Source organism: Ammospiza nelsoni, chromosome 1, assembly GCF_027579445.1.
Source record: "Ammospiza nelsoni isolate bAmmNel1 chromosome 1, bAmmNel1.pri, whole genome shotgun sequence".
Classification (NCBI taxonomy): domain Eukaryota; kingdom Metazoa; phylum Chordata; class Aves; order Passeriformes; family Passerellidae; genus Ammospiza; species Ammospiza nelsoni.
The window spans coordinates 57,465,163-57,483,406 of NC_080633.1; the positions used below are offsets into that span (position 1 = coordinate 57,465,163).

Sequence of the window (18,244 nt, forward strand, 5' to 3'; positions counted from 1 at the left end):
CTTGGCAGCTGCCAGCTTTACTTAGCACTTTTCCTTCACTCAGAGCACCAAAACCAAGGAAAGCTGCTGCTGCCAGTTTTGTCTTTCTGTCCACAGTATGTCTTGCTAAAAGCGGATAAACAAACAAAGTCCTTTATGAGCCATGTCAAGGCAACCATGGCCCTTTATCTCAGTTGTGCCGATTTCATCTGCACAGTCTCGGCCATGTGGCCCCTCCCAGTCCAGGCTGGTGGCAGTCACAGAGCCACCCCAAATCTGGCCACTCCTGGCCTCAGAGCTGCACCCAGCACCAACTGCAGGGCCACTCCCGGTGCTGGTCCCCACTGCATGGTTGCTTCTGGTGCCAATATAGCTGCCAGCCGGCATGGCACGGCAGTGCCAGTAATACAAAGGACTAGGGGGCTTTGCTGGGAAGGGGCCCCAGCAGGCCACTGGGATGGGGCCCAACAGGCTCCTCGGTGAGGGGCTCGGCAGCCCATGCACCACCCTTCAGAGGGCAGAAATCTCAGCTGCACTGTGGGCAAAGCCGACCTAGCCACGTGGCACCACCCCAGCCCGGCCGTGCAGGCCACGCGACGGCAGCCCAGCCCAGCCTAGTCCAGCCCTGCCCAACCTGGCCACACAGGGCCGGGTCAGCCAGCTACCTCCTCAAAAGCTAGAAGCCAAGAAAGCTTTTCCTGGCTTTGTTAGGTATTAAATGTGCTTTTCCACAGAGGCATATTCAGCTCTTTTAAGTAGTTTAACCAGATATCAACATTAAAACATAGCCAGATGATTGGCTCTTCAAAACTTGCCAGCTCATTGGCTCCACCAGTTTTCCCACAGGGAACCACCTCCACCAACTGAAAACATATGGTTTTCCTTAAACCATGACAAGGCTAAGAGACAGTTATGGGAAATTTGTGCAGAACTTCAGCATTTTCTTGGGGGGTGGAGGGGGGGAGCAATACAGTGTTGTGAATGAGCCATGAGCCTTCCCACAGATGAAATATTTCCACTCCTGTTGCCAACAACAGTAGTGGAAAATCTTTATAAAGAGAAAAATATTTTGGCACTACAGATGCAATAGCATGTCCTTTCTTTTCCTTTACTACCACCTTCTTCCTGTCCTGCAGAAAAATCTTGATCACAAAAAGCTTACAAAGGCAGAACTGTAGCAACAATGAAAATGTTTTAACATTTAAAAAAATACTGTTAATTTCTCCGGTCTTTTTAAGGCATACTTGCCAATCAATTAGGAAATTGATAAACCTTACTCCAGTTTAGAACCAAAGGTAATTTTTAGACCTCCTTCCTCCAGCTAAAAAGATAACCCCATGTTGCAACATGGGGTTTGTTCATCCACAAAACCATTTCAACCAGACTGTGGATTACTGTAGACAGCAACCCATATGAAACCCAAAAAATGGCTGGACTGTCTCCAGGTTTTCTTCTATCATCAGCTGCAGACAGTGTAAGATCTCAAGAGCTTGCATGTCTGTGATGGATCTTGAAAACATATCCTGCATAAATTATGCTAAGAGCAAGGATCAAAGAAAAATAAGAAGAGATCAGCTTAAAGCTCCAAAGTAAGTGAGAATGCAGATGTTGCTAGATTATGTGGGTAAAACCTTATGGGCCTAGAAGTTCTGATTCACAGTTGTTCTTAAAGCTCATACAAAAAATGTGACAAAGACTATCACCAGATGAAAATATAATATAGCTATGAAAAGAAAACCATCAATATGATCTGAATATTATCAATATGATGTGCTGTCTTGGTTTGAAAAGTCCTCCAAGGAAGGCAGGAGCTTCTTTTGATATGGAAAATGCCAACGCCCTCCCCTCCATATTATTATAATTTTGAAATTAAGGGGCTCTCAGGTAAAGATATGGGAGTAGGAATAACAATTCTTTATCAGGGAAAAAAAAATTAAAAGAAAAATAAAAATGCAGTAATACAAAACAACACTAACAGAGTCAGAATATGACCAGACACCCTGTTGGTCAGGGTATGGGTAGCAGTCTGATTAAATGGTGGCTGCAGTCCTCCTGCAGTGGAGGAGGGTGTTAGGAGGGTGCTGTTTTCCTCTGAAGGTCCAGTGGTGGTGTAGGTAGGCTTGGTCTTCCTCTGGGAATCCAGTGGAAAAGGCTGACTGTGGTGTTCCAAGTCTCAGATTATATTCAGGTAGGAATGCCTGGCTCCTCCCCCTGGGTGGAACATCTCACAATGGGATGATGTAATTTTATCAGTCATGCAGTGAGACTCAATGGCCCATTAACATAACATATTTTCCAGAGGGGGGATTGGTTGTGGAAGAGATAAAAAACTGCCCCACCTGGTTTTAAGTGGTGGCCCAATTAACAGAAGATAACTGTCCACCTGTAACAGACTGCAATAGAATACACACCCCCAGCCACATCTTGCATTTCCAACCTAAGACATATGCTTATATAATCAATATGTTATGCTTGTAGACTGCCTCGATCTTGAAGCTTTCTTCATGTACCAAAACAAACTCTTCAGTATTATAACAATTTTCTTCAGCCCACCTTTTCTTTAAACAATATTTTATCTTCCTATATATTATTTCTGTCTCCCATTGTAGTTGTTCCCCTGGCCCCACCCCTTGTTCTGAAGCTAATTAGAAGGGTGAAGTTGTTTTTGAAATGCAACAATATTTACTTTGAGGTTCCTCTCCTCACATAGCATAGGAAGTTTGTCATATTCACTCTAAAGATACTAGTACTTCATTTCAGATTTTCCCAATAGAGCAGATAATTCTATTTTCCACTTACCCTTAGGAATTTTATGTTCCGTTCAAGTGGGCTAAGCTTATAAAATTGCAGGAATATCAGATGAAATAGCCAATAGTCATTGGCTTTGCTGGCAAAAACTGTGGGGTGATGGATCAAATTTACTTTTTATTTAATTATTTATTGGTCATAATAAAGAGAAGTTGCAGCTTTTTGGAAACCTTAGGAGCACTATGGTTAAAAGTAAGGTTTAAACATTAACTTTAAATTAAATAATCACAGATCAAATTCTGGTGTCATTAAATTGGTGCTTCTGAGGTAAACAAATACAGAACTCAAGTTCTACAGACAATTTTCTGAAACATCATGCAACAGCTGTGAACACTAAACATTCCACAGAGGTCTTTGCCTTGTGCATTTTTTATTTTGAAGTTAGTAGGAACTTATCTTAGAGATTTCTGCAAAAATTCCTCCCCTCTCCCCAAGTTCTTACTAAGATACCAATATTCCATCAAAGGATGTCAATTTTACTGTCTCTCTCAGCTACAGAGTGGGTGTGTTCAGCCAGAATGCTTATGTACCAGTTGCGTAATGCCTGGTGATTACAGTGGCTTCTTTTGTATCTCTATATGCTCCAGTAAGTCTTTAATCATCATTCCCTTTTATGTCTGTGCTGTTGTTATGCACATAACTTCCATGGTGTGCATAGCTTCCATGTCTCACTAGCTAAGCTCTGCACTGAAATATTAATGCATATCTTGAAGAATTGTGTTAGAGTACATTTTACTAATCCAGTGGAACTTGCTATTTACTGTGTTCACCTTTTATCTAGAGAAGAGAGGCTGACAATCCCAAGCTTTCAGTGCCACAGATGGGCTGCAGTCCATATTTCTTTCTTCACTCTCCTCCTTTTTAGGACAGTACACTCTGTGTCACTCATATCCAGGTCAACCTCCACCCATTTCTGAGGGGTCACTAAAAAGACTTCTCTGCTTCAATTAACACAGTCTCACTTGGACACCCTCACAAACAAGACTAAAAGTCAAATGAAATTTTACAGTAAGAGCTTGGGTCCCTACCAAATTGAGCCTTGCTTGAGCAATTTTCTAATCTCTCTTCCTTAGAGTTCACCAGAGCTGTTAAGTTTTTAATCTGCTCTAGGGACAACAACAGACCATGCCATTTGGTCCTATAAGCTGCATATCCTGCTTTAAATTTGGAGGTAATTAGTAGCTAATTGCTTTGGAAAATAGTATGGTTTTCTGGTTTGTTTTCTGCTATTTCTTGGTGAGTCTAAGCCACACATAAAAGAGATTCAAAGCCATCTTAAAACTGTCCTGCAGAAGACAAGCTGATCTGCTGGATCAGTCCTCAAGAAAACAAGTGTACAAAAACCACACAGAGAGCAAATAGTGATATGATGAAAATCCCCTTCAATTTGATGACAATCTTTCCATTCTCTCAAAGATTTCCCATGTTATAACATCAACATGAGTTGATGGGTATGCCTGTTGCCATAATTAATGATCTTATGGTTAATCAACCAATGTCCATTGCCATAATTAACTAGAAGGTGGCTTAGTTGTGTTGAAGTTACAGTGTGTGTATATATATATATATATATATATATATATATATATAAATATATATAAAAAATATTAGATAGCTAGACAGATAGATAGATAGATAGATAGATAGATACATCTCATAATATACCCATGTAAGCACCTTGCAGGATCTTAATTCACAAGGATCACTCAATGGAAATCAGACTGACACAAATACTCGTACCTCACTGCACTCTTTGCCATTTAGAGCCAGCTGTAATGCCACTAGCCCAAGCAGGATACAAATTCTAGTATTCTAGTTTGTCAATTCAAATTCAATTTCAAGCTTTCTAGTTTGTCTGCCAGGACTGTAACAAGAGACATGCTTTGCACATTATGAAGATGCTCATAACTTATTACTGGTCTTAACACTTACTGAAAAACAGAGTATATAAAACCACCTGCAACATAATAATATAAAATTAAATACGCATATATTTGCACACACAGTACACCCAAACAATCTGTCATGTCCATATGAGTCTTAATATAAAAATGTATTTTGACTTGCCACAAATTTGACAAGCAATGAATTTGATTAACTACAGAAGGCTTTTTCAATTGAGTAACACCAACTAATCCAAAAGCAAGATATTAAGTGGATCACTAGACAACCACAAGCACAGTCACAAACAAGTAGGTGAATTTCAAATCAAAAGCAAACCTCTTAAAGAAGAAAAATTGTTTCAACAGTCTTCAAATCTTGATCTACAGTCTGTAAGCATGTGAAAGCACTTGATTAAACACAGATATTGCAATTTGATGAGAACATAGTTTCTACCATTAACCTGCTCAATGAAATAGTCCAGGACTTATTTAATATAAGCCAATTAACAAATGAATGAAACACATGTTAATACAATTTACAATTTACATTTTAAAATGTATAATATCTTACAAATAAGACAAGAAGATGAATTGCATTCTTTATTACACTCAGCTTGCACATAATATCATGGTAAGCATTTCTCTGCTCACAATAGTTAACAGCACATACCAATATAATTTGGCACCTCTAGCTAACACTTATACATGTTTTAAAGTAAGAAAGTATCAAAGGAAGAAAGCAAAACTCAAATGTAGGTAAAGCATCAAGGAAAAAGGTTTCAAGAAAAAAAAACCTAAGACAGGGGAACTAAAATTCTACAAGAACTGCTATTTGCATCACTCCAACATATATACTTCCAAAACAAACACATTCATAGCTACATTAGATGAACAAAAAGACACTCAAGTTATTCAAAGAACCACTAATTGCTTTAAGTTCAAAAATTAGTTTATGGAATTCTTTGTATTGAATGTAAAGCCTCACTAGCAGCTAAACCTAAACCAGGTAACTTAACTATCAACTGGAGATGACAGGAATTTCATCAAAAGACATCTGTACAGTGCTTCAACTTTTCACATATATTTCACCCATCACATCAATGTTTTAAGAGCTGTGAAATTATACTTTCTTATTTAAAATTACTCAAATCTCCCAAATCTGGTCTCCAGGTTTTTTAATTGCCAGGAAGTCTAGAGATTCAGGAGGTTCAGAGCTCTCTGTTCTACACTAAAAATTATTCAATGACAACACAACAAAGATAAATAATAATTTTTAAAAGGAAATAAAAGAAAACTTTAACATCTATTTTATTTATATAAAATATGAAGTAAAAATAATAAAATAGAAATCCACTTGTAAAGACAGAAATAACATCCTTATGACAGCTTGTTTACTGCTGGAACCATGTTGCACAGGGAATATTTCTCTGCCTGTCCTGAGAAGATTCCCAGGAGAATACCGCTTTTAACCTTCATCATGGAGAAAGCTTCCAAGACTTTGGGATTATTTGAAATCTACAAGTGTGTGAAATAGATAGTAGTATAGTTTATCACGGGGTGAAAAACTTAGAGCTTTGGGTTTTTAGGATGGAGGTAGATAGAAGACAAGATGGAGGATTTTGGGCATTGTCTGATCGCCTTCTTGTTCTTCATCTGCTTCATTTTCTGCAGTGTTGGTAGCACAGAGTGATTGGTTAGAAAGAATCGCAATGCAGATGTTGCATGAACAGACAAATAATTAGTTATTGGTAGAAAGATAGAAATAAAGTACATTCTAAGAGTTAATTGGACAAAATAGCTTTAAAAGACCTTGAACCTGTGTGCCTTGTGACTTTCAGTGCCTTCTCTTTGTATGCTGAGATGTAGACAGTGTGCTGAACTTTTGATAAGAAAAAAATAAACAGCAATCTGAAGACCAAAAAAAACAAAAGTCCCATTCATCTGTCAATACTGGCACAGAACTTTGTAGGGATCTCCCCATTAGGGGGATCCTCAGAGGGGTTTCTACATTTACAAATAAGGTAAAATAGTGAACATTCAACATTTAGGGTAAGCAGCTTTAAAAAATTCAAAAGGCTTCTGTAACTCTAGTGGCCTTTTGCTAACCATGTAAATGTGCAAGATTATTATGTATTATTAGCTTAGCCATGAATTAAAATATACTGTACTTCAGGGAAAATCAAACCAGAACATTCAAGTTTGAGGTAGTGCTGAAGAGACACGGGGAGTTGTGCAGTCCTGGGCTTACTGCAAGATATGCAGGTACTGTCAAAATCAATCCACAGCTTTTTGTCCTTACTTCATAATGAGAATCTGTATCAAAGACAAACATGCTTACCATGCAGAAGAAGAGCCAGGAGCTTCCCATCCTTCAACTCTCTTTCCTTTCTGCCACTGCTTTTGTAAAAAAGCTGTAACTGAGAATGCTTTACTGGGACAGAATGAAGTATGAAAGGATAAAGGGACATCATTCAAAGGCACCTTTCATTCAAACATTCATTGTTCACAGTAAGTTTTTACACACCACATTTACAAGACAGGGCTAAAAAACACACCTCCCAAATGACTACCACATACTACTAAAAACCTACACAACACCCACTCACAGCTTTTTCATCGAAAACTGACTTCGATACAGACACAGATGTATCATAGACATGAATGTATTTGAATGGGGAGTGTGTTGGAAGGAAGCGGCATTTAAAAGACACATCAATGTGGCCCTTTAGGACATGGTTTAGTGTTATACTTTGACGTGATGGGCTAGCACTTGGACACAATGATGTCAGAGGTCTTTATCAGTCTAAATCATTCTATGAATCAAAGTTCTGATTCTCTCCTTATAGAGTACTTTTTATAGTGAAGCTGATCCAGAGGGTCTTTAGGCAGTTCCTTCACTAAACAGTCTTCCTTCCAAAAAATTTCTGCTAATTTGAAAACAACTAAATCCTAAGAACTTTGGAATCAACCTCCAGAAGGACAGACAGACAAATTTTTTTTTAAATGCATACATGATTACCATTCCTATGATGCTAGCTACAATGCTGAATATATAGCTGTTCTATGGTGCAGTCTGTACCATAGCTCCAAAAATGGCCACATTCTTTTCACATCCTCTCACACTTCCCTCTCAAACCCTCAGAGGGATCCTAATGTGCCTGAAGAATATGGAAGGGTGGAGATGGGAGAAGGAGATTCAACTAAAACCTGAAGTTGGTGCAAACACCTCTAACTGAAAACAGCAACTACTTTTTAGATGAACAGACAATAACATCCTTATTCTGGGAGGTACTCCATGCATAAAGCAAGTAAAGAAACTGTTTGATTAATGTAAAATAACAGGAGTCAAACATTAACCAGGCAGAACCAGGGGATCAAAAGCCCTATCCCCAGATAACCTGCAGAAAAGACATATTAAGCTTTCCCAATATTTATCACAGGTATCCTCACGGAGAAGATGAAAGGATGGGCAGTTCTACAAGGGAGAAGAGTGAGGGAACACAGCAGTAAGGTGCAGGCAGGAACGCCGCAGGCAGACAGTCTCTAGTCTGTGTTATCCAGGAGATCTTTATTCTTTCAGTGAGCAATTAGACTGAAGGACTAAGGATTAGACAGAGCATAATGCAAATAGAAAAATTAAAGGAAATAGACAACTGCTTTTTTGATTTTTTTTTTTTTTTGCAAATTAACATAGATATATCCTTCATGTCTCAGAGAGCAAGGCTCACACACTTCCTCATTTGTAGACTGAATTCCAGAGCCAAGTGTTATCCACCATGCAAATGTCACTCATATGCCCCCTCACAGATCCTCGGCAGGCACTGCCTTATTCTGTCTGAATACCATAGTAGTAAAAGCACATGAATATACAAGTCCAATTACCTACTACAGAACCCTATTCCCTGACAGTAGCAGGGAATCCTACTGTACAAAGGAAGGAAATAAACCAAACATTAATATAAAGCTAATTTTCTTAACAAAGCACGAAAGTAAAAACCACATCATATATTACTCACCTCTGCAGGAAATTCCTTGGTTGTCAATGACTTGTTCGCAAAATCCACAGATACTGTATTTCTTAAAAGACTTATTTTTGAAGGTGTGAGACCTTGAAGCTGTTTCTTGATGCTGGAAGCAAGGAGAATAACACCAGACCTTCACTCAGCTTCTGAGTCAGAATTTTAAGGGAAATATAAATAATTTTAAAATAAAAGTAACAGTGGTGTTATATATAGTAATGTATATATATAAAATAATTTAACAGTATACTTTTGTATATAATACAATTTAACAGTAATGTTATATTTAGCAGTATAATAGTAGTAACATATAAGTGCTCTCACTCGCTCTCTCATCCTTGCCCTTCAACTCTCAAGTGTGGGAAACAACAAAATGTGAGGAATCTCTTCCATGTCAGCACATGGCCACTGCAATTTATTTTTTATCACAATTTCACAATTCCCTCTATAACTTACCTTTTAAGTGGAAATACAGAATAATGTCTATTATATGACCCAACAGTCTTCTGACGTAAGGTCTTATCTACATAAAAACTAGCAATGGTTCAGTTTAAACTGGTTAAAAATATCATAAGTAGTGCCCTATCACAGCAGCCAATTTAACCAAAGCCTTAAAATCCCTTTGTCTCATTCCTGCATAAGAAACATACACTAGTTTAAAGTAGCACTATTTCCACAGTAGTTGAAATATCATATCATAATATAATGCAATTATTAAATTTCTAACTAGGGACAGAATTCAAAAAGTCAATACCATATTTGTAACATGTATTTTATGGCTTCTTTAACTTAGGAAACATTTAGGCAAAAAACCAGATCAAAGTTTTTTGCTTTGAAAAATCTCTGTCATGATTGGGTTTTTTTGCCTTTGAAACTACAGGAGATGTTTTTAAGGAGACAGGGGTCTAGGAGGAAGAAAAAATGTCATTACACGCAGGTTACTTCTCTAATCCAAGAAAAGGAGGTTCTGTACTGGGTTTGGGCATTGTTCCCAAAGAGCTGGGAGTCCCTCATTTCCATAGCCTCATCTACATATGTATTTGAAAATAGGGGGGAGAAAAAGCAATCTCCACTGCTTGCTGCAGTTTCTCTTTGTAAACTTCTAAACAAAAAAAACACAATTCTTATTTTAGATTTATCCTCTCTTCTTCCCTACAAAGTTCTACTTTTGGGACATGTCTGTGACGCCCTCTAAAAATAAGCTTAGCAGAACTTTTGAAGAAATTAATGGATAAACTTCACTGTAAATTCATTCTGTTGCTAGGCCTGCTTTTCCTTATTTCCTACCCAACAAACACTTCTTTGCAAACCCTGGCACCTGTACTCTTACAAAGAAAGACAATTACCATAACCCACAGTTTATATACTGAAGTTTAGTTTAAGTAGGTCTTGACATTAGTTGATCAACTAATCAACCTGTCCATTTAATTTATAACATAAACATCAAATGCAATTTTTCTCTGTGGTATTTAGGAAATATTCTGCATTGCAGTCTTGGCATCTGTATTTTAAAATGTGCATGTTTTGTTCCCTGTTGTTCATTTTAGGCCACTGTGGCCTCTCCAAGCAATTCAGTTTAACAGTTTATTTAGGAAATTCAGTACCCACAACTTACAGTCTCCTTATACAAGAACTCAACATAACTGTGAAATCTACAGAAGCCTAGATAAAGGTTTTTTTGTTGTCACCTCGTAAAGCTTTAGTGGAGAATCACAAAGAAAGACACCAAGGAAAAAGAAATAAAAATATATAAAAAGAAGGGGGGTGCAGGGGGGGAGGGAACTGAAGATAAGGCAAAGCAAATACACCAAACAGCAAGCAATGCTGCTTTCATGAGGCTCAAGATTGGAATCCAAAGTGCTCATAATTGCTAGGAGCAAAAACTGGAAGAAAACATTGCAGAACCACAGGCTCCAGACTCAGGTTTTGGCAAAAGAAAAATGCTGTAATTGCATGTGGTCTCAACTGATAGCATTATAAAAATTACTCTGGAAGTATTTTGCCATGCTGCGCACTCTTTGGCGTGCAGAAATCGAATGAAGTTGGAACTCTGTCCCAGACTTACATCAATGTAACTCTGAGGATTGTGTAAAAACTTAGAGATGCATCCTCAGCTGTCCTCATCAGCTGATGAATTTCAAACACTACTAATGACAGAGCATTTTCATTAGGTAGCTATAGGCTAAACATCATCAGATGCAAAATTCACAGCAACTCTGTCAAAGGCAGTTGACACAAAAAACTCTCAAGACTGAAATGAAGCCAATAAAGATTAAAACAGTCAAAATCCACAACTTTGTTTTTGGCAATACCAGTACAGCAATTCCTTCTTAAGAGAGACTTAGCACTGGTTCATTACACCTATGGAATAGGTATTCCTCATTTTATTCCCAAATATCATATCACAACATAACAGTTAATGTTTCAATGAATAACAAACCTTAGCAACATTAGTTTATTTCAACTTCATGTTTCCAACATGCAAACTGTAACTGTAATAACAGTTCATTCTTTAAAGAGGAAGTCAGAGGGTCTAGATATTTTATTAAATAATCAAGGAAATATTTTTAAATTAAACCTTTTCAAATAATCTTCACAAAAACTATATAACTATAGTTATATTCACACACATACATGCTCCATTAAAACCAAACCAAAAAAAGGCACTTAGCTGAACAGAATTGGTTCCCTAAAAAGTCATCCAGGCAGTGACTAATTTATATTTATGAGAAAATTTTCAAAAATCTAATAAAAAAATTATTAGACTTTTGAAATGAAATAGTTTATTTCAGGTGTTTCACCGTGTTGATGAGATAGAGAAACAATGTGCAAACAGGTCTTGGCTATCTCCAAAACTTGTAAAATTCCATGTCACATTCCAGCTAAAAGAAAATTATAAATATACGTAAAAAGCCCTATTAACTCTATGGCAGACTCTAGTCCTGCTGAATTTTACATGGCCTCTTAGCATAACTGCAGAATCATATTAAAAAATATATGTTTTGTTCACTTTCCACCTGTGGTCATACAAATTCCTTTTCCTTATCCTCTAACTTACCAACCTATACTGCAATTTCCTAGGACTCTCCTTGTGCATTCTTCAACTCTCCAAGGTAGCTTTAAATCCACTGGATTATATAAGGGTTACAACTATTATTTTAAATACATGGAGGGAGGGGCCAGCAATGTATTAGCAGAATAGGTATTCAACCACTTTCTATAGGCTAAAGAAATGTTCATAGATGTTTCCAAAACATTATTCACCACCAGTGAATATATAAATATTGTAGAACCTATGCTACATGACAAGAATATGGGATGGTGGCTGAAATAAGGCATTTCTGGCTGTATATGTATGTATGTATGCATAAAAATATGGTTTTATTTTCACACACACATCCTAAAATGTACACAAATGGCTAGTTATGGTACTAACACTATTACTAAACAACTTAAAAGGAATTTCAAAGACAATGGAGTCTTTGTTACAGATAACTCATTTTCTCCTCATTCATTCAAGGTGTTTCACAGAAAGATAAACAAGTAGACCAAGCTAGAGAAGAGAGCTATGACTTAGGATCATACAACCTGAACCAGCAATATGTGTCCAAGTGGAGTCTGCTCCTGACTTGTGATTCAAGTGACAGCACATGGAGAAGTTAGTGAGGAAAAAAATGTCTCACCAAACCAGCTGAGTAAAGTTCATGTTAAAAAGAAAAAAGCCATGTTATTTGGTAGCACAAATTGCCTTACTATACAAGTAAGGGGCCAAAAAAGTAACATAAAATGACAGAAAGTACTTTTATCCCAGCTTGTTGAAAATATTTCATGTTACAATTTCAAGCAGCAGACGCCTTTGTAGTTTCTCAGACTAAAGACATCCAGGTCTTCATTATTTTAATAAGAAATTCTGCCCAGGTACCAGGGTTTCAAACCTATACGCTTTTCAAAAAACAAACAAATAAATAAACCCAACCAAAAAAGCCCCTAAAAAGCAGGGTCCAAATGATCTTACATGCCATACAGATTTAAAGAAAAAGGTCAGAGGTGAGAAGCACCAGCACTCAATGTTTATTCGGTGTATCAACAGCCAATTGCAAAAATCATGGCTCAAAACATAAACTTTGCCTTATTGGGTTAGCACAACATCCACCTCCTTCACACAAGTACTTCATTGTTGTTTCAGAGAGACACTTTTCAAGCAGAGCAAGCCAGCCCTGTCCCTTCTGTGTCCACTCCCTTCATGCTCCTGCATGTACATGCATGCTAGAAGGTCTATCACAGACCCATCCTTCCCATTTATGCTAATGGATACATTTGCCACTAGTTCTGTCAAATTCTTGCTTTGAACATGCTGGTACTGTCTGCCCCACAATATTCTGCAGCAGAATGTTCCAGAAAGTCATACTCTCCTTTGTTTAAAGTATCTTTATTTGTTCACTTTAAAGTAAACTCCCACTGTGTCTGACACTTACTAGTTTCTGCATTGTGGGACTGCATAACTTGCCCCATGTTTTTGGAAAACTGTCACGGACATTTTTTCATAGAAAATCCTTTCTTTGGGATTTTTCCTCTTCTGGGAAGCTGGGGCCCCAGAAAGAGAATGTAAACAATTGTTATCTGCTGCTGTGGAATGCAATAGGTGCACCTGTGATTGGCTCATGTTCCATGTTTACAATTAAGGGCCAATCACAGGACCAAGCGCTCTGGGACAGATTCACAGAGAGCTCTCTTGTTTTTACATTCCTATTTCCATTCTTAGCTGAGCAGCTTCTGCACCTTTTTTCTCTATTCCTTTTAGTATAGTCATAATGTATTATATATCATAAAAAAATAAATCCAGCCTTCTGATCATGAAGCAAGGTTCTCATCTATCTCTCTCACCCTGAGGAACCCTTGCAAGCCATGCAACAGAAAACCAAAGTGAAGAGTCTCCATCTTTTCAGTCCCTTCCCAAAAAGCAACTCTTCCATCCTGTTGACCACTTTCATAACCCTACCACATGCTTTTATACAGGCTGGGATCTGACATATAATTCAAAGTTTCAAGTTAACAATCCAAAAGGATGAATTTGCTCCACAGCCTATTCATACAGCCTAGTACTCTAGATCTAGATCTCTAGACATAGCTGCTTCTAATTCCTGCTGTCAGAATAAAAAAAAACACCTTGATAGCTGAAAGGAAAATTGTATTGGCCGTCACATACAAAGCTTTTCACCTTAGCTCTCTCACTTCCAGCTCTGAACTAACAAGTTAAAAGCCAGACAGACACAAGGCAGTGCAAGATGCAACAGAGAAGCAGCAGAACAAACCTAGTTTCACATTGGATTCTAGAACACAGGTCCGGAGCCTTAGCTACCCTATCAAGTGACCTGTCCAGAGAGAGCCATGACTAAAGGTAACAACAACTTCACTGCTCACTAACAAGAGAGTGGATCTATGTCTCATGTACTATTCTTTCACGCACATTTGTCCTTTGTAGACAGTCACCTCAGAGGAGGTCCTTTATCTAGACCATCTAGGTCCTTCATCAATTGCAGGTGCTCTTCTCAAAATTTTCAGTTCTTGAGACAAAACGCTATCAGCTTTCTTTGAAAAACGATTTCTACAGAATGCAAACATAACATAAGAGAATAAAGTGCTTGAAAAAGACTGGTAATTAGATAAATTTCTTTTCCTTTTTAAACTTTGAAGTCGACCACCTCCAACTTTAAACAACAAATACAAACTTCATCATGTTTGCAATTTTCCAAAAAGTTCTTCCCAATATGATCTGGCTGAGATTTCAGCCCAGAAAATAATATATCCAGATCTGCACAGAAGTGGGTAACTGAAGAAAAAGTGGGTATGCTGAAGAAAAACAGCACTCAGGATTGTCTGAATGCATGCCCATTAGTAGTCTAACTTCCTTCCAGCAGAAAGGAGGCAGAGTGACACACCTGCTGGAGAGAAACAACCTTCTTGCCTTTCTCCAGCCAAATCCTCACTGCTCTCTTTTATCCTAATATCCCTAAGAATCAGTAACCTGTATAGAGCAGTGGTTCATCCCCACTCCTTCCAACAGGAGCAAATGGGGAGCTGAGGTTCACTCCTTGCATAAAATAGCAGCAGATCTCACATTTTTTCATTTCATCACTTCTTTGCATTTTTGTTTCATTACCTTCATTTCTCCACTGCTCATGCATCTGTATAAGCAGAATAGCAATTAGGAGACAGACTGACAGTCCATTAAGACAATCATTACTCCAGACACTGAAAAGCTTGTCTATTTTTATCCTCATCTCATTGGCAAGCCAACATTTGTTTTGTATGGGAAAATACCACAGAAAGGAAATGTCTGAAAGCGGCAAAGGACTATCCTTCACTTTTCATAAAATTTCAGTGTTTGTCAACGGCTATTTTTCTTCTTTTTTAAATGAACTGACCTTGTCTTCTCTGAGACTATAACACCGTTTTTATTACATAATGACTGAAACTCCCACATAGTCAGAACGAGACAGCTGAAGACTAGAACTCACGTATTTAAATAACAGGGGGAAAAAGGCCATATCTGAACATACTTGGTTTATTTTGCTAACAGGAAAAAAAAAGAGTGTAAGAAAAGTTACAATTCATATACATCAGGCATCTACCCTCAAAATGTTGCCAGCTAACCAGGTTTTTTTAAAATCATGACACAATCTCCAATCAAATCTTTTCCAATCAAATCAAATGATTTTTCCAATCATACCTGCAGATGAATTCTTATAGGTACACAAACACATTGAGTTTACATGCATGTTTCCTCTCTCCATCTTGATAGTCCCTAATGAGACCATTTCCAGAAGGAACAAAGGACTGCAGCAATGTGCAATGAAACCCTCTTGTGACATAATACAGATACAAGGCCAAATACCAGAGAGCTACCAAGAGTTCTCTTGTAGTGATTTCTGATGTGGTAGAACCAGATATTAAAAACAACAAAAACAAACAAAATAATAATTTAAAACAGAAATCATAAAACACCCAACCAGGAAATCTCCCAAGGAAACAACTAGGAACAAGGAATAACCAGGAAATTTACCAAGTTCTGCAGAGAAAGGAGAGAAAGCAAAAGAAGAGGTCAGACCTGCACTAGAGAAAGGACAGACAGCAAGCAGCTATGTGTCAGAACATTGGTCAGAAGAAAAACAGCTGAGAGGAATGAAGATGTATGTCACTAAATCAGTCACGAAGAAGTAGAAGAAATATTACTGATACCAATGTAGTATTTTTACCCATTTCATTTAGGCTCAAAGCTTAAGTTTGTTCTCCTACCCTAACAATCCTGCTTGAGGCAAGTGTGCTACATTAATACATATACAATTTAGCACTTCAAGCAGGTAATGTGTGCAGCATAGAAGTGATATCTTACAGATATATCTTTTCTACCCACTATCATCCAGAAAAAAATCAGCATCCAGGACAGAAGTACACAGAGGTAAGGAAGTTGACAGCTGCACACTTCATATATATGTGCATTCAGTAGCTGCTGTACTAAGGAAGAATTAACACTGAAAGTGCATTTATCAGGGAGGTCATCAGTCAGATCATTACATCTTCAAAAGCAGAAAATAACAAGCTTTCCAAGTCTGCAGGAAGATCTCATTAAAGGCATTCAGGCAGGATGAAGAAATGGCAATCTCAGTTTCCTCCTCTCCCCACACACATCCTTATATACCTACTTAATTTTAACCCAGGCCATCAGCATGGCTCATAAGACCTACTGACAAAGACAATATTAGTGAAGTCTACCTGGCTGTTGAAAGGCTGGAGTTGCATTAAGCAAGAGCGTAGTGTAACAAGAGCACAGACCAGCATCTGTTGCCAAAACATCATTCAACGCCTCCACTCTCCACACCAAAGCAGGTACTTCAATTTATTCCTCTAGGTCAGAAGCAATGGTATTCCAAACACTCCTGTTTCAGTGTGTAAGCAGCTCAAGTTAAGCAATCCTATACAGATTACCATCTGCCCTAATGATAGTAACTCGTATTGAAAACAACACTCTGTGTGTATGCCTGGAATTATGTCCTTATCTATTTCCTCTTTTTATTTTTATTTTAGACTATTCCAAACAGTAGTCTAAACCAACATGTTTTATATAACAACTTAAAAAAATAGAAATATGTTTTGTATTTCATTAAACCTGAGGACTCAACATTTTTTGCTTACAAAATTTTTTTTTCAATAATTTAGGAAGCAGGAGTGAACCTCATGTGGAAAACTAGAATCTCCATTGTGCACTTTTGGGTAAAGCCTGATTTCCTTCATAACATCTAGTTTCACTTTTTTCTGCTCTTTTACTGAAGCTTTGACAAATTTTTTCCATCAAGTTATAATCAACCATTTTCAGGAAAGAGAATCTGACTAGTATTACACAGACTTCTATAAAAATTATAAAGGATAAGTGCCACTCCAAAAATCAGAAATGTTTACTCAACAGTCTTGCTCCAGGATGCAAATTCATTACTTTCACTGGAGAGCAGACAACTTGTGGTTAGTCATTTATTTTGCATTTATCCTGGTGTTGCTGTGTGGTCTTTAAAAACACAAGCTGATGAAAAACACTCTACTTGGAACTGTAGATTTTGCATATGTTCTGGGTTTGGGGTTTTTTTTGATAATACAAGATTGGTGGTACCGACCAGTGAACACAAGTGTTTCTTGTTAAAGCAGTATACTGCATCAAAGCCTTGATCATATTCCCTTATTGTTACTAACCACAGATAATATAAAGAATCCACACCCACCACCTAAACAAATCAGAGGAAACTTTGAGATGGTGCAGGTACTAGGTAGGTTTGTATTTTTACTAAAGATTTTTACTAAAGAACCTGAATGACACACACAAAAAAAAAAAAAAAAAAAAAAAAAAAAAACAAACAAAAAAACCAAAAAAACACCCCAGCAAGGATTAGTGTCAAAACTTCCTGGTTAAAACTGTCATTTATATTACAACAACATTTTCATGATGCACAACATTTTTTAAAAATGCTAAGGAAGAATGAGTGAATCAGTGTTCACCTGATGGTAACAGACACATTGCTTACTGTGACAAACAGCAAAATAAGACCCTTCTTCCAATCTGCACACTGCTTCCAGTTCTAACCATCCTTTACACTCTGGTACTTGAATCAGTACTATGGAAAGTAGGCTATTCAGACTTTGGCAGACATGAAGGGGAAAGCACTTGCCATATCAGGTTCAACCTTACCTCTATTTGAGAGAGCAAATGGAAGAAATATTTAGCAACAAAGCATACCATGCTATGGTAAAAGAATGCATCAATAGCAGGCCAATAACCATAATTATACCTACTTCTGCTGAACCTCAGATTTTTATACATAAAAAAATTTTACTTAAGTTAACCTTAATCCCACCTTATTAATAATCGTTTTCACAGTCACTTCAGTCACAGGCTGGAGATGGGATAACACCCTTGCCTGCCTGTCCAAATGGTCTCCACCTTTTCAGTTAGCTATTCCTATTCTAATCTTTACCTCTACCAAGAGTACAAGAAAATAGCCGTCTCGA

The 18,244-nt window shown here is 37.6% G+C and overlaps 1 protein-coding gene across 1 annotated transcript in view; it reads right to left on the reverse strand.

The window, feature by feature from the left end:
* Positions 1 to 18,244, reverse strand: part of TNS3 (tensin 3) — a 208,292-nt gene that overhangs the window by 166,985 nt on the left and 23,063 nt on the right. Inside the window, exon 2 of the mRNA XM_059478542.1 lies at positions 8,687 to 8,798. The gene's annotated coding sequence lies outside the window, so the exon portion shown is untranslated. The remainder of the gene's footprint in view (positions 1 to 8,686; positions 8,799 to 18,244) is intronic.